Raw genomic sequence first — 18,793 nt, forward strand, 5'->3', positions numbered from 1 at the left:
TAGAAACCCCTATCAATGGTTTATATCTCAAAAACATCTACACTGACAGGCTTGCCCTCGACAAGAGTTTCATTTCCTTTACACTTCTGATTCAAAAATTTTAATGCTCCGAAGTTCGAATTACTCGACTTTGTGGACATCTTGTAGCATCTATTTAGCATGTTATTTGATCAGTAGATCATTTCATATTATTCTTGGAGGTAGGGATAAAGTTCTCCATCAACATAAAAGTTTCACGATTTTTATTAATGTGTTAAATACAATTTATTAAAACATGTGTATTTATCAAACTCAGGGAGGGCAATTGGTCCTGCTCTCTTCAAGTAATGCCACTTTTTATTATGTATGTGTACTGTAGTTTTTGGCTTAATATTTGAGGCACATAGTATCAAAATCCGCCACATCCATTTAACGTTTCGAGTAATTTTGCAAAACGTGCAGTGAAGCTCCATATCTACAAAGTCCCATATTTGAACTAGTATTTTAGTATGATATACTAAGCTTTTAAACAAAATACTGTTTCCATGGAATTCCTTCAGATCAAACATATAACAAGCGATATATAACTCAATTTCAGTAAAAAATGGATTTGCAGCTTTAGATACTAGACGCCTCATTTGTTGATTTGTCTGCAACTGGAAAATTTTGTTCCGATGGGATAGGACAGAAAATATTGAAAGTATTGCTAATTCAAGTTTTGCGTTAACAATTTAAGATAATAAGACTTCCCGGGCCATCTGCTGTTAGTTTGTCTTTAAACGGTGATTTCTTGTTATCTCCTAGTTATCTCCATTCATTCCTCTCAGGAGAAAAAAAAAAAAAGAGAGCAAAGAAAGAAAGAAGTTTCCTGACGTAACTAAACTAAGCTGTTATAAGAGGAAGTACCGCATACGTTGCTTCCTTTGTCCTATCAAGATTTCTTGTAGAGTTGATGTGACTCCTGAGAGCTGTAGACATTCGCTGGGAATTGCTAGCAGTTCTTTTATTTTACTTAGTTTTTCTTTCATTTTCTTTTCTCGCTTGTGGAAGGAATGTCGTGAAGTTTATACTTCACGGGTGAGCGAGCGAAGATTCCTACTAAAGAAAACATCTGGAAAGTCAGCAAACTAGAAAATTTGAGTTTAAGATTGTTTGCCAAGTTAATGTATATATATATGGAGTGCAAGTTCTCAACAACATTCATAATATGTTGGGTATCCTATATTATAATTTTAACTCGTTTTGCTATTTTTTCGTTGCAACGTTGTCTAATTTTTCTTTCTTATACACATTCTTATTTACATTTTCTTTCATTATAATTTACGTTGAGTTTAACTTAGGAACTTATTATGTGTCATAAAATTGCAGGTTGTTTGTAAAGAAAGAAAACAAATATTGATATTGTACACAACAAATTAGACTAAGTGGGCCGAGAGATGTCGTATTTGTGTGTAGAAGTGTGTGATTAGTGTACCTGGCTTTTTGGAATTTTATACTAACATTTTATAGTTTTTTAAAATCTGACTTTTAGTGAAATATGCATATAAATTCAATTCATAGTGAACAGGGGTGCCCATCCCCCCCAAAGCTGATGGCGCACTCCCCCCCAAAGTGATGCCACTTTTGAGCTTGCTTTCAGTTTACCGCAGGCCCTGGAAAATGTAATCGCACAAACAGAAAACTATACAAAATATTATCATTAATTCATTTATTATACATCATGTAGCAATTGAACAGCATTACTTATTAAGTGTCGTACATGGTATAAATAAGAAATAAATAAATGCTCCCAGCAGAAAATGGGTAAATTATCTACATAAAGCGATAAACCGACCAGCCCATCCTTTAATATAGCAACTTGCGCGGTACTTCATTCATAGAGTTTCTAAGCAGGGGGTAGGGGGATTCATTCTCGAGATTTAAAAAAAAAAAATCGCATCGTGTTCCAATGTTATTCTGACGACAGCAAAATTACTTATTCGACATTAGAATAAAATTCTTCCCCAATTTGTTTCTCGATGGCACAACTTGCGCCATTCGTCCCTCGTGTGGGCGGGCCTTCTCTCTTAAAACAAATCAACCTTTCCTTTCATACGGCTACTTGCGCGGTACTTCATTCATCGAGTATCGAAGCAGGGGGTACGGGGGTTCACCCCGGAAAATTTTTGAAAATTAGCTTCTCAAAATCGTGTTTTAATGCTATTCCGACAGTAAAATTGCTAGTTCGAAAGTAGAGTAAAATCCCCCCCCCCAAATTTTTCTCAATGGCGCAGCTTGCGCCATACATCCCCCCTGTGGGCGGCCCTGATAGTGAATAACATTCAATTTTGCAGTAAACTGTTGTAAACTGTTTGCAGTAAACTATCTACATAAAATAGTTTCCTTGATAATCAATTGAAGATCGTTCATTACTGTGACTATATATAAATGATTTATAATTTACATACTAATCAATTTGTATTTACTTTATTCAAAGATTCGCTATGATTACAGGCAATTTGACATTTTGTTCGTGCCAACAATGTAGGTTAAAAATAATATATCAAAGATAAGGTAAACGCGCCTGAATTCGACAGGCACCCGAATTCGACATACCCGTGCTTAAATGTTGTGAAATAAGCGTAATATGTCATCCCTGCGATCGTGAATAGAAGTGGCAACATTATGGGAGTGTCTTTTCTCGTGTAAAAAGTGCGGTTACAGTAGATGAGTCATACGCATGGAGAAAAGAAGTATATTGTTGCGTGTGTGATACACTCTTCGAGAAAAAACACATAATCTTAAGAAAATCATAAGACGGCAGGTTATTTTCGTAAGACTTTTATTAAAGTTAGGTTTGCTTCAAGCAAATAGTGGTACTTTAATGTTGTAAAGGAGTTTCAATCAGTGCGTTTTGTTTTCTTCTGTGAGGACAAAGGTTGTGATGTAACATGAACGGGGGGTTGTCGAAAACACGAGCCTTTATTTGTAACGTGAACCGGATTTCGACAAGGTTGTCGAATTCATGTTTAGTATGCAAATATAATTTTAACTGAATATCTAAACGTACAAGTATGTTCAAAGTCTTTCATAAAGCTATTTGTTGCATAATTCTCCGATAGTTCTAACCTCCGTTCGACATGGAATGTCAAAATCAGGTTCCAGCATGTCGAATTGAGGATCATAGAAGTAACTACTCAGTTCAGAAAATTTAAGTTGTTTTCTTTTGCCGTCTGATAATTTCTGCATAATAATAAAACAATATTTGAAGCTGAGAAGAGATTACTACTAATAATAATGCCGACTTAATGTTTTACATGGATATAATTGAAGATGTCGAATTCAGGTACCGCAACTATCGAAACCAGGTGAAGTGTGTCGAATTCGGGTTCCATTGGCGAGTTCCAGTTTTATAAAAAAAAATAACATTAGCATTTGAGCCTTCAAGCGACTTTTAGTATTAGTATAGACTGTACATTTCAAGGAAAAAAATGAGCCAACACCGACCAATATTATGGCCACAAGAGGCAATTGATTTTGAAAAAGGTCCTTAACCTGTCGAAATCCGGTGCGTTTACCTTATGTGTTAACTCTTTTGCTGCCACCTTGATTTCAGTACCCCAACCCAATGTGCCACCTACGCTTTTGCAACATTCAGCCTTTTGCAACAAACTAGCTACATATATTGGAAACCAAGCACACTACAAAAAATGACAGGCCAACACTATGTGCCACTAGAGTAGAGGTCTGCACGAGCCGGATTTTTTAGCCCGGCCCGGCCCGCTAATTTATAATCTGAGGCCCGACCCGAGTCCGTGTGCTTTATCCTTGAAACCCAAACTCGACCCGAGCTCGTGTGATGATAATTTATTTAACATTTATTTATGTTACTTTTAGTTTTTCTCTCCACTACTACACAGTTAGCTTTACTCTCAATTACAATATGATAACCAGAATTTTAGTTTGGGCGTCTCAAGTTAAAAATTTAGGTGTTATTCAGAAGGATGGAATTCCATCTCCAGGAGGATGTTTAAAAGTTCTCCAGAAAGAATGGTCCCATAAATATCGATGTATAGTATATTTGCAAAGTTTGGCCTGATAAAGCCCGAGAAATATGGTTGTATATTTAAAAATTTACGGGCCGGGTCCGACCCGAGCCCGAAGTGATCTATGCCTTGTAGGCCCGAGCCCGTGCAGACCTCTACACCAGAGTATAAAAGCTCTATACCTGCGTCCCACTTTACAGAGAATGTTTACAATGAGCCTAAGTGGCGTCAATGACACACAGCAATAGGTATGAATGATGCCACATGACGTCCAATGACAGGGAACAAGTTAAATACATTGCAAAAACAATTTTTAAGAGCTGAACTTTCCATGTAAATGGCGATGGTTATCGCATTAAATACATCAGCAAAACGATACAAAATATACGAATTCAAATGAAAAATGAAATCTTTGAGTTTTACGTCCCACGGTTATGCCGGTTAGGCTAAGGGAGACGGTGATTGTGAGAAATGAGTGAAAGGGTGGAATGAAGAAAGTGGGAGGAAACGGGAGAACCCCGAGAAAACCCACGCACACGGTGTTTGTCCACCACAAAGTTCACTTGGCGGGAGCATATACGAATTCAATTATAGCTTATAGCAACTCTGAAATTATGAACAACTAATGACAATGGTAATTCATATTGTCATATTTAACTTTCATATTGTCAAACAACTTAAATATGTCTATTTATATTTGCATTTAATATGCATTTTTAGCACACTGGGACGTGAAGTCTGGTGCACCTTGCACCTATGTTTAACACCAGTAATGGTGAATAAATGAAATGGAATGAATGGATTAAATTATGCTATATATTTAGTAGACACAGAAATGGAAGAAGAGACGCCTACACAGCAGACTTCTTGATCGTTTCACCTAAAGTCTATGAACTTTTCCACATTGGGAATTTTGGAAACTAAAATGTTTGTTCTAAAATTCCAGGACCTGTATTACCTGAATCAGAAGCATACATTATTTTCAACAAAGAGGGTTCAAGCTTCCAAGCTCAAATCATTTCATGTGTTCGTACTCGATCAAATAAGGATTTAAACCCAGAAACTCTCCTTGCCTATGCCACTGATTAGAAGAAGGCAATTATTGTAACAACATCTCTGGATCCTCGCATTTTTTAACAGGATTTTCAGATTTTCAAAAAGAAAAGTTAATTCCTTTCTATTTTCTCTAAAACTTTATAAGAATTTACACTGACCCATATAATTTTATTCAGTGCAATGAAACTATCGATTGTTATATGACTGATCTTTGGATATTCTTCTTGCAATATGCTAGTAAAATCGTAGAACATTTGTGTATTTTAGTATGAAGACTGCTGCAATACAGAGTTTGTACTCCAAAATATTTAAGCTATCGGTCCCTGGTCGATTCCCGATAGGGACACGGTCAAAAAAGTGTAAAAGCTCTTTTCAAGCCCACATCCTGAGTGATGTTTTCCTGAATTTTCCTCATTCACATCAGGCAAATGTCGGTATGGTACCTAACATATAGGTCCCAGGCCCCTTTCCTTCCTTCCCCAATCCTTTGTTCCTTCCCTTTCCTCGAATAGTGCCATCGCCGAGAGACGTCATTCCTCATATGTGATGGGCTAACGTGGTCATAAATGCCGAAAGCCCAGAAATCTAATTCCTCATCCTAAGACAAAATATTTAACTTTCGATATTGCGGTATAAAGATTCACTATACATTCAATTTAATTGCCTGATATGGAAGTTGTTTCGGTATTTTAAAATAGTTTAAATGTATATATTATACTAAATAATGCTCTTACTACATATCCTAATTTTGTCTTTATTGGTACACACACCATACCATGGTTCTTTTGTCAAAGCTTCCGACTAAATTCAACAACAGAAACATATTTTTTAGTGCTGTGCAGCAAAGAAAGGCTAATTAAAATTAGTCAACTCTTTCTGAAGCAATTGGTAGAAGGTGTCATACTTTTACTGGTGGTGTGCTGAAAGCGTCACCGCAATGCAAAATAAAAGTTAGGAAACCATGGCAAATAATAAGCCTTTGAATTTTAAACTTTTTACATTTCGCGTTTTTTAAAAAAACAAAATGTTACTCTTCCATCTCCGTCAAATGTAAGCACTAGCTTATACTGCAACAATCGAATGAACAATAAACCACTGCCTTTTTTGTGGTTTACGATATCCGCAGTTGAGGCGAGCGATATAATTTCACAAGCTCGGTGTTCATAGTTTGAGGGAAATTTCGCTAATCTAGAGAAATTTCGTAGGTGACTTTAGCAGAAAGGGAAAAAAGAGAATTTTTTGAATATAAAGCGAAAATCCAGGAAAATGCTTGCGCTGACTGGTTGAGCAATATAAATGCTTAAATTTTTCTTCGTTCTTCAGAAATAAACCAAAACAATAGCAATAATTTCTATTTGTGTGTGTAACTGATCAAAGTATCATAATTTGCATCCATTATTGGTTGGGTATGAATTCTTTTGTTAAAAAAAAAGTGAAGGAAAAGTATAAATAATAGAACAAAAACTTATGAATAAAACAAATGTTGTGGACACTTTCTTTAATATAGCTAAAGTAAATTTAGCGCATAGTCATAGGAATTGGGCAGTCAACAAATTAGAAAAAAAGGGAAAATTCTGTATCATTCGAGGGAAATTTTCTTACGGAAACCTACGAACACTGCTGAAGCCATCTTAGTGACTAGTGATGGGTAGTTTGGTTCCTTTCCCGAAATCAATTCCTTTGAATCCGTTCCGAAGAAGGATTCGTTCCTCCGGACCGAATCCTTTGGTTCCGCAAAGTTAAATGATTCAGTTGTTTTTTTCGATTTGATTCCCCCAAACAAGGATTCATTTCTCTCTAGATCGAATCCTTTGGTTCCGATGAGTCGGAATAATTCCGAGTTCTCATATGGCTCTCTAATTCGATTGCTCCTTTCACCCAAAGTTGTCAAACCACTCTTATCGCCTGAGAAGTTGCTGCAGTGTGGTGGTGTGAGAAATTGGAATAAGTAGAAGTAAAAGGAGGGATTGCTGTGTTTTGAAACATGTTCACAAGGTTCCATTTCTTCTCATAAGACAGAGATAATATTGCACATAGGACAAGAGCAGATAGAGATATTGTTTGTTTCTTTGAAGTTTTCTCTTTTGTTAAAGCGTGTTGCTAAGAGTGCACGTTGAAACTGTTAGGCTTGGTCCAGACTTGCAGAAAAGTCTGTTGCGGGCCCGCAACAGACTCGCAGCAGACTCGTGCGGGCGTCAAAGATCAACCACTTCACATAGACATAGAAAACAACTCATTTTATTTTCAGCTGCAGTTGAATGAAGATGGAAATTGAAAGAAGAAAACGTGCTGTTTTTGTATACTTAGCCAGTAAAATCCTAAGGAAGAAACAGAGACTATACTGGGTTCATCCGTACGTAAGCTCACGACTGCTTAAAGGTGAATTTTCTTCCATGTTTATTGATTTGCGCAATGACGAAGAAAAGACCTCTAATTATTTTCGCATGAGCATCACTTCATTTGATGATGTGATCGAAAATAAGTGATAAAATTAAAGCAGAAGATACTTTCATGAGACTTGCGATACCACCAATTGAAATGTTGGATGTTACATTAATGAGTTGATTTTGAGTTTATCGTCCCGTTCAGCAGCGAGGCTATATGAGACGTGGACCTACTGATTAACGTGGAATCCGAACCACATGAGCTCCCGACGAGAATCAAACCCGCGCCTCCCACGCCAAAGGCGGATACGCTAACCGCTTACCCACGGAGGAGCTCTGGCTGTTACATTAAGGTAAGTTAATTATGTTAACTAATTATCATTTGCATCGTTCGTAAACATTCGGAGAACTATTCATAGACATTTTCAGACGTTATTAGCAGCCACTGGCGTAGTTTAACAATTGCGTGACTAATTTAGATTTTTTGACATAGTTGGTGGCTTTAAATTAAAAATGAGACATTTATTTGAGACTTCGCTCAAGAGGGGGCGTTTAAATAATAGTAAAGTTTCCCTTTATTTATTCACAAATTACCGAATGTGAGGATTCGCTTCAGTTAGAGATGTAAAATTCGGCATGTAAACTTATATTAAAAATAATGGAGCACAGGTTTCAGCGTCTTTAAAAATTTTCTCTTGAAGGGGAGATGGGGGATTTCTATAGTAGTGGGATCCGGTGGCTCAGTGATAGTGTGTTCACCTCTGGTTCGATCCCAGCTTGCGTCAGGTGGGCTTTGTGGTGCGAGAGCTTTCTCGGGGATCTCCCGTTTCCTCCCACTTTATTCATTCCACCATTTCATTCATTTATCATCATCATTATTTCCTTTAGCCTACCCGGTATAAGTGTGCGACGTAAAACTCAAGGATTTCATTTCATTCCTATAGTAGTGACATTTCCTGTTATATATTGAGAAAGTATAGGACTCGCTTAGATTGGAAATGTGAAATTCTTAATGTAAACTCTTAAATAAAAATAATGGATTTATGCCCGGTTGCACCAACCGAAGATTAAGATCGGATAAGATAATCCATTGATTTTTTTTATCTTTGGATAAGAATCTTACATCGTTGCACCAACAGTTTGTGAGAAAGGATTAACTTATCCACAAGTAATCGGAAGCTGTATAAAACTATGACGTTTATGACATGACGTCTTGCGATATCATGCATTTGATTGGCTAAAACAGTGCAGCAACAACTGAAAACTGATTCGCGTAGCATGTGGTAACTTTTGTACTAGATATGGGAAGAAAGCGGGTGAAGTTGACTGCTCGGGAAGGCAAATATGTTTTAATGCTTTTGGACAAACATCCTTTAACAAATAATAATAATAATAATAATAATAATAATAATAATAATAATAATAATAATAATAATAATAATAATAATAATAATAATAAAAGTCATATCAAATACTAAAAAGAAGCTGTTTCTGATATCCCAATATATATATATATATATATATATATATATATATATATATATATATATATATATATATATATATATATATATACGAGCGCTTTTTTTTTTGGATAAGCGGAATGGCGTGGAAGATCAGCCGGCGAGAGCTCATGTAGTTCGGATCTTACATTAAGCTGTAGGACCGCATCTTATATAGCCTCGCTGCTGAAAAGGATGCTAAACTCCAAACCAAATCAAATATAGATATGTAGAGTCCAAATATTAAATTGAAAAAAAAAATAGAAGAATAGCTTTTAACAGCCGGATAAAGGAGTTTGATCTGCTAGGACAGAGACATTTTCAAGTAAGGGTGGGTAGTCCATTTTTTTTAAATAACTTTTGACTACAAACTACGCTAAGCTTCACACAAATACCGTCTTGTTTAAAATCCAACGTTCGGTAATTGCACTGAAGTATAAGATAGGATAGGGAGAAGTAGAGAATATTAGGGTAGAATACGGTAGCGTAGGGTAGAGTAGTGTAGGGTAAGTTAGATTACGTTAGCTCAATGCTTTGCCAATTTTTTCAAATGTAGGGTAGGTTAGAGTAGGTTAGGTCACGTTAGCTCAATGTGTAACCACTATTTTAAAATGTAGGGCAGAAAAATGAAATGAAATCTTTAAGTTTAACGTCCCACGTCCCAGTTTAAGGAAGACAAGTGAATGATAGAAAAAATTGTGGAATGAGAATTGGAGGAAACAGGAGTACCCTAAGAAAACCCACGGACACGATCTTGTCCAAAACAAATTTACTTGGCCTGCAATCGAACAAGGGACCCCACGCACCAGAGGTAAGCGCTCCAAATGTAGGGTAGAGTAAGTTAGGTTACGTTACGTTAGGTTACCTTACAATCAATATTTAGGCCATTATTTTGAAGTGTAGGGCAGAGTAGGAAAGGTTAGGTTGATTAACTCATCATATTGCCGTGTCTCACCATTACACTGTATTTAATAGTTATATGAGTATGAGTGGGGGGATAATGGGAACATCAACAATGAGGTTATATCTACCCGTCTCGTCCCCCACGACTCTGTTCGGACCACCTTTTTAAAATCCAAATTTTGATATAGATTTACATCTACATCCCCTCGCCAGTTCCGCTGAAAAAAAGAAAGAAGTTTAAGTTTACATTTGCGCCTCCAGTTGGTTATACTTCATTCCAGAAAGTAGCACTGGTGTACGTAAATATGGTCATCTTTATAAAATAAAGTTTATTTTAGTAGTTGACTGTCGGGTTTGCGTAATGTTACCAATTGGCGATGTGGTGCAGATTTACGTATGGATCCAGCACAAATTTCTTGCATATATATACTTCTTTTTTCAGTAAATCGACTTTTTGTATCTTAAATAATCATTCTTGGGTGAGGACTTGCATTCCCTTGTACAGATTCATTTTAGGGGAACTTCAGTGTATGTATACGATAAGAACTATTGCGCAAAAGACACTAACCAACTCTTGCTAGATGGTCACTAAGAGCATGAATGCTATCTAAACAAGTTAAGGTAGGAGCGCAGAGGAGTGACCCGATCGGTAGCGAGGGTGTGTGTTAGCGAAGGTGGGTATAGATATAAACGAGGATAGTGCAAACACTATATATTGCATAAATTACCTTACATGTTGAATGTATTTGTTCGTTAGTAAAAACGTTATAGGTAATATCCCGATTTTTTTATTGCTTGCATATTTGTGTTCTAAATTAAGGGTTAAGTGCTGTATCGCCGGACCAGTTCTAGGAAATTTACCGGGTAAATTGGTTAATTTTTGATTTCTGATGAAGAATTATTGAAAGTCATGTGATGGGAAAAGTTGAAGTTAAGAAAGTGTCTGTTGTTGGTTGTTTTCGATGTAAGCGGCATTACATATGTAGGCGGAAGGGAGTTTTTTGGCGGATAGGTACATTTGCTATGATTTAGTGGCAGATAAGGCAGTGTGGAAATGGCGCGTATGTGTCAAAGTTCAGACACTCATATTTGAGTTTTATCCAATTATATCCTAACTAAATGTAAGTTAACCAACCTAACCTGCTAGGTGGCAACTACGACAATGTGTTTCTGCAAACAGTGCAGATAGTTATTAGTATGAACCCATGACAAGTGCTATTGAAACTCGTATCATTACCAAAATTCACATGTTTTCACTACCCTCGCATGCGCGCGTACACGCCGCTCCGCGCCCGCTCCTTTCGGATACACTTCTGCGTTATCGTGTGGGTCTACTAGCTTCGCCCTGCCCCGACTGGGTAGGTAGCATTTGTGCTTCATAGTGGCCACCTAGCACAAGTTGTTTTATGTTTTTTACGCTGTAGTTTTTATGCCATACCTATATCCGGACTCCATATTTATACGAATAGATTGATTTTTTATTCCAAGCTGTAAAAGTTCATACGTATCTGTTTTCAAGATAATTGACTTGTAACTCAACCTAACCTAACCTAAGGCTTAAGTTTAGAGTTGCTCCTCCAGTTTCATACCTACAAAAAAGCAATAAAAACATCAAAACGTGCAGTTTTACTATCCGGATCCATAGTATAAGCAGTAGTAGTAGTAAGAGTAGGAGTAGAAACGGGTTAGAAGGGTTCTGTTCTTGACATAAAATGGGTACGGTGCTGAATCATCGAACCTTCCGCGTTTTGCAAATAGTACCCACTTCCACATATCTTTTCTCGTATTAAACATAACTTTACTGCCAAAGTTACATACCTAAACAACACATAAAAACTGCAAATCATCATTTCTTACCCGCATTTCTCCTGTAAATTTTCCTAATTTTCATATAAAATAAACGGAGGGGTAACTCTAAACTTAACACTAACCTAATATAATGTTATCTAATCTAATCTAACGAAATGTATTTTTTTTTTTTTTTTGGTTTCGATTTTCGTGTAGTCCGGCGATATAGCACAAACGCTCAAATTAACATAACACATTACTAACGTAAATTTCATAATTATGTGAACCTCTTAAGCTCAGACATTTGTCGTTGCGCAGCATGAATTAGCACATTATCATATACTATGATTAATAGCTACCTTATAGGAAAGTCCACGAGGAAGGTTCTAGATTACTGGCCCCCCATGTAGGTTAGTAGCTGGGTTGATTTCTTTCTGTACTAAAGTTTATACATTTAATTTACACAGTACCGCTGAGCGAGCGTTAGCGAGTGAAGGCGGGTTAGAGCCCCGCACGGCACGCTGATTTCTGTCTTTATTACTGATCAATGGGAAGGGGGACCAGTAATCTAGAACCTTGTCTGCGAATAACAGGTTCGACTTTCATTAATATATTTTTACGTAGCTATGTATTTGGGATGTCTTCAGGTTAAGAAGAAAACATATTTCTATTAGTAACACATTAGTGTGTTAAAATATTATTACAAATTTGTTCTGTAAATTTTACAAATCTATGGATCCGTGCAGTAAATGTGCACCGGAAATTCTAATGTAAATTTGCTTACATTTTTTAAAAATATATACACATCAAGTATAGGGGCACGATTATTGGAAGAAGCACGATGGCAACAATCAATAGTTTTTATTGTAAAATTTGCAGAACATGCTAGCAGATTTAATGTAAGGATGGGAGCAATTCTAGTTTATGACATACAAAATTAATGTTCCAATTTTCTGCTTCGGTTTATTAGTTTTCTTTTCACATTTATTTCTGCAGTATTTAATATACAAGGGCATATTCAACCCAAATAAATCAAAATTGTAAAGATTTAAAATGCCAATAGACCTGTTTAATGAACGAATGTTGTAGTGTATACCATAAAATATAATTGACCCCAAGAGAGTGTCTTGCAGCAAGGTCGAATCTTATAAATATAATTACCTTAAATGTGAGGTAAATTTAACCTACTATGTCCAACTCTACTAGGTAGCCACTAAAAACTACACTTCTTCAATTCACAAACTATAATAAATAAGTCAATGAATATAAAGAATTAGTGCAAGTATGCTACTTTAATCGGTCCATTGTAGTAATGACAGATATTTATTGATACAAATATCACTTTCTTGCTTTAGGAACAATTGAAATAAGCACAGTAACACCATTTATATCCACACTAGCATATATTACCCGCTTCGCTGGGTTGAAATGAAAATTTAAATGCACAACTCCATATCTCATGTGTTTAATACCCGTGAAATATGCTTGCAGTAAATGTTAACATTATATCGCCTGTCATTTATGTTAACCCGCCGAGTGACACGGTCATGCGGGTTGCATATAAATACGTTTATTTTTACCTATGATGAACTAACAAAGGATTTGTACGTTATGGACACTTGAATGGTCAATTATCTCAAGACACTGGTAATTAAAAATTAAAGTGATATGATAAAAACCATCTAGGGTCCAAATCCTAATAACCCCCCAAAAATGAAAGAAATTGGTTCAGCCGTATTAGCGTGATGAGGGAACAAAGGATTTGTACGTTCTCTTTTATATATAAGACTAGCAGCGTTCACCCCGCTTCGCTGCGGTCACCCCGGAACGCAATAAACTTTGTTACTTAGATAATTTTTACTTTTTCGCTTTCAAGTGATATGATAAAAACCATAGAAGATTGCAGTAAATGTTAACATTATATCGCCTGTCATTTATGTTAACCCGCCCCGCTTCGCTGCGGTCACCTCCGAACGCAATAAACTTTGTTACTTAGATAATTTTTACTTTTTCGCTTTCAAGTGATATGATAAAAACCATTATAACGCCTGTCATGTATGTTAACCCGCCGAGTGACACGGTCATGCGGGTTGCATATAAATACGTTTATTTTTATACCTATGATGAACTAACAAAGGATTTGTACGTAATGGACACCTGAATGGTCAATTATCTCAAGACACTGGTAATTGAAAATTAAAGTGATATGATAAAAACCATCTAGGGTCCAAATCCTAATAACCCCCCAAAAATAAAAGAAATTGGTTCAGCCGTATTAGCGTGATGAGCGGACAAAGGATTTGTACGTTCTCTTTTATATATATAGATAACCACATAAACAGCCAAATTATGATATAATCTTCTGCAAGCAATCCTGCAACAAAACAGAGTACTTCGACAGGAGAAAACGATTACAAAATGCATCATCGTTGAAGTACTCAAAAGGATTTTCCCTGTCTCATTATTCTTCTAGGTCGGATAGCATATTCTATCTGTTCGAGCACTTCAGATTCATCTAAAATATCCAAATCTTTTGCAAGCATATTCACTCTACTCACAGCTGATCACGACGTTATCAAGGATTAAACTTCCGTTTTCGATAGCTAATCTTAATTCGACGATTTGGCAATATAATCTTCAGATCAGTGTTGGTGCAACACATTATCCTCACTTCGATGATTAACTTTAGTTTAATCCCTATCCACGGATTAATGCTCGGTTGGTGCAACCGTGCATTAGTGTTTCCGAATAATCCATTTCTAAGGTGAGAAAAAGGAAACATTTTTATAATTGTGACATTTAACGATAGAGGGTTTTGAGGAAATCCTCAATACGTGTAGCATAACCAAAAGGAGGCAACGCAGCAAACGGAAGCAGAAACAGATGGGCTGATTATTTTGTAAGCGACATAGGTAGAGTTCCATCGCAAGATAACTTTGTTTAAGTTGTTCTTTATGTAAGAAAACATTCAGTTGTTATCTCTAGAATAGCAACGACGTGCACAATATTATCAATTGCACGAGAAACAAAAATATTTCTGTTACATCTCGAGCATGCTTTTTTATTTTTTAACCACATGAGTACCCTATGTTCAACAATTTTCGTGTTAACTCTATTTTTTTTTTTAATTTAGTACATTAACAAATAAAGACAACAATTGTCAGCCGGAAAATGATGTTTTTTCTTTCTTTTCTGTTCTGCTATTATGTTGATGGTTGTTTTGGACTTCCGCGTCCCTTTTGAGCACAGAAGCTATATAATACGTGACCTCGACCCAAGAGCGCCCATGTTGTGGTTTTCAAGGGGGGGGGGGGAAAATATAAGCGACTTTTCAAATATAGTTTCATTTTTTGCTACAACTAATGTAAAAATTCTATTGGGTTTTCGATATTCCCAAGTACAATTTCCTCTTACGGGGGGGGGGGCGAACGCCCTCTGATGGGCGCCCCTGCCTCGACCTAAAGTATAATGCAACGTATGTTATAAACAGTCGGTTCATTCCGGAGTAAGTGACAAGAAATCTCATCAAAGAAACTGCATTAACAATAAAGGCTTTTTCTCCAACCGTATGTGTTATCTATTGTTATCACAAAAAGTATTCAAAGCCTCTCTGCTGGAAAGGGACGCTAAACGAAAATCAAATGTAAACACTACAAGAATATTAGATTTTTACATTGAAAAGTAATAATAATACATACCAATGCTGTTTTTTCTTTTTCTTCTGTTTTTTCATTAAATTTCTCACATAAGGTTTCACACGTCTTATTCCATGCATCCCGTTTTTTTTATTTCTATCTCTATACATTTCGTACTTTAAATTCCATATCTCGTGATATTTTTGTATTTCTTTAATGAATAGCTCTTCATTCAGTTCTTCGCTTTCCATTTCTGAGGGCGCGGGAAAGTCTGCACGTGTGGCTTGCCTCATTGCCAGCAATGGTTTTCCGACCCGTAACACCTGTGCGGACTCGCTGCGAGCCAGCAGTCCCCGCAACTCAATTTTTGCCCGCTGCGGGTCCGCAGCAGAGTCGTGCGGGAAAGTCTGCACGTGTGGCATGAATGATAAGAACCAATGTACATATTTCCGGCTCGCGCGGGTCCGCAACAGAATTTTCTGTTGCGGGCCCGCAACATACTTTTCTGCACGTCTGAACCGAGACTTAAAGAGTAACAGGTGGTCTTCTTTTTCTTCTTCTCATTTTTTTACATTTACATTTTCTCATCTTCTTCTCATTTTTATTTTTTACTATTAAACGCAAAAAAAGTAAATGTTCTGTAATTTTCGTTCTTACTATTTATTTAAATACGTAATACAAGCAACAACAAACGAAGTCTCCGGTTTCCTTGTGTAGGGGTGTCGTTTGGAGAGGCCAGGGGGCAATTGCCTATCCTGACTTTGAGAATTACATATTTTTAATAAATTGTATAATAATAATAATAATAATAATAATAATAATAATAATAATAATAATAATAATAATAATAATAATAAACGTTACGCGAAATTTTGGTTCTCGCGGAGGAGTCGAGTTGTATTTCCAGTGGCAACTCGTGTGGCTCGGGGCTGCGGTGACTCAGTGGTTGAGCGTTCATCTCCGGTTCGATTCCTGGGGTCCCTGGTTCGATCTCAGCTCGCGCCGTGTCACTTTGTGGTGGACAAACACCGTGCTCGTGTTTTCTCCCGTTTCCTCCCACTTTCTTCTTTCCAATTGCACCATTTCATTCATTTCTCATAATCACCGTCTCCTTTAGCCTAACCGGCATAATCGTGGGACGTAAAACTGAAAGTTTTCATTTTTTCATGTGGTTCGGATTTGTCATTAGGTTGTAGACCCACGTCACATATATTAATAGCTTCGGTGCTGAAAGAGACGCTAAACTCCCTTTCCGCAGCTAGGTTATATGAGACGGTACCTACTGATTAATGAGGAATCCGAACCACATGAGTTCCCACCGGGAATCGAACCCGGGTTTCCCACGCCAAAGGAGCGTACGCTAACCGCTTAGCCTCGAGAGGGAAAGGGATAAGGTAAGTAAAATCTCTATTTCATCACTCTTGTGCATGGCACGACCTTTAGGAAATAGTCATATCCTACCCTTATCCTTTTGGAGAAAATTTCCTGGATAAATGCCAGAAGGGGGAGAATCTGTAAGGTTTAGGTTCCATTATTTTTTATAGCTCGTATTTGTTAAATACAGATGACATATCATTCCCAAGTCTGGTTTAGAATTTCATTCCATTTTTTAATGGTTCCTTCAGTATCTTAACAGATGAGTGCCCTTATCATGAATTATCTTATAAAAATCTTTCATTTCAGTTCAACATCCACGATTATGCCCTTTAGACTAAAGGAGACGATGGTTAAAGCAAGTGAATGATAATGGAAGAAGTTTTGAAATCAGAAAGTGAGAGAAAACGACAGGGCTGGATTAACCCATCTGGAGGCTCGGGGCTTGGAAAACTATGTGGCCCCTGTTGACTTCACTTAACATATTTTTGTGAAAGTACAGTAGGAAAGTTAAGGGAATTCCTGTATTGTTTTCGAGACAAGACGAGAAAAATCACGAGACAGGTGACCAAAGGATTTCTCGAGCTGCAACCAACCAATGACGTCACTCAACTTTAACATCTTGGGGGAGGGGGAGCAAACGGAGAGGCGGATAAAATTTGGGACGAGCTGTTGTCTTGAAAACCGAAAAGATTAGTTCTGTATTGCTTTACCTACATACAATAAATACATGTCTGCGAGGTAGGTCTTGCCACTCAGGAATACTCACCCTCTCTGTGGCGTCGTCACTGGTCTGCAACTCTGCATTTCTGTATTACTTTCGGTGTAACACTCACATAAAATGGAAGCACTTGTACATAACTATAATGCTATTGCACGTTTTGTACGTCATGAAATAACTCTGTATTTGACTGAGAGCTATTCGTTCAGCTAAGGTTCTAGCTGGAAAGTTCTTTTAAAATGCGTCCCTTTCCAGGGAGGTCCACGAAGGGATTTTAGGGCATAGGTTGCACTCATGAAAATATTTGGGGGTCGTAATTATTCATTGAAAATTATGCAATCAAACTGTAGAATGGTAACTTTGAAGGTTGTGCCCAAGTGTTTTAGGGAAATGAGCATCCCTGCTTTGTAAGCCGTAGAAGATCAGTTGCCCAATTGCGTTTAGTCCACGGGTCAGGTACACTTCGTTTAGATTTTTGAACAATACCTCTAAATTAGTCCTATGAAAGAATTAGATGTAATGAATAACATGGAAAACTTATTCGGTAGACACAGTCGTAAAAACATTTAATGTCCCTCTTCTCAACTACAAATTCATTGTGTCAAATTTCGAGTTGCTTGTACTTTTCCTCTTCGTGGTCGAGAGTTGTTAATGCACCTATTCTTTGTGTAAGTGGTCCTGGATTTGATCCCGGTGAGGATATTTGTTTTGGATAGAAGTCCCATCTTGTCCATTAAGTCCTATTTCATATTATATTGGTGTTGAAATACGCATTAAAACCTAATCAAACAACCAATTGCGAATTTTATATTAGTATAGAGTTATATGGACATTATATCAGAATATATTGAGTAAGAGCTTGTGTTACAACAAATAGTTTTATTATCCGTCTTTCAACAAAAATCTATAGACCTGGTAACGCTGAACACCTGTGAAAAAGTAAAAATAAAAAAGAAAGAAAGAAAAAAAATAGTGATAAGACTAGCAGCCGATCTCCCCCTCTCCTCCAGTTGAGAGAACAGTTGCGGTGGTCAGAATATTGCGGAAAAGTGACACGAGAGCACGTAAGAAAGATTGCTTGTTTACAGACATGCGCAGTACGTGCATTATTTGCTTCTCTGTTGTGCAGTGTCGGTCTATTCTTTAATACTGTTTTTGTCCCATCCATATGAATCCTAATCCATTCATATCAATGCACTCGTCTGTTGTTTGGTTCCGCCATCTGGTTCCACCAACCGAACCCACTGATTCAATACGTAAACTTCCTAAGTGAATCCATCCCGTGAGTGAATCTGCCCAAATAAATCCGATTCCTTTCAGGGATTCGTTCCTTTCATACCTCTGAAGGATTCATTCTTTCGGAACGAATCACTCCGGAACTACCCATCAGTAGTAGTGACCTTCGACATGAAGTCTATTTGTTTGG

The 18,793-nt window shown here is 37.0% G+C and overlaps 1 protein-coding gene across 1 annotated transcript in view; it reads left to right on the forward strand.

Moving 5' to 3' along the window:
* Positions 1-18,793, forward strand: part of LOC145668371 (uncharacterized) — a 523,871-nt gene that overhangs the window by 136,512 nt on the left and 368,566 nt on the right. The gene's annotated exons all lie outside the window — the stretch shown is intronic.

Source organism: Thermobia domestica, chromosome 13 (genome assembly GCF_964235325.1).
Source record: "Thermobia domestica chromosome 13, izTheDome1.hap1.1, whole genome shotgun sequence".
NCBI lineage: Eukaryota > Metazoa > Arthropoda > Insecta > Zygentoma > Lepismatidae > Thermobia > Thermobia domestica.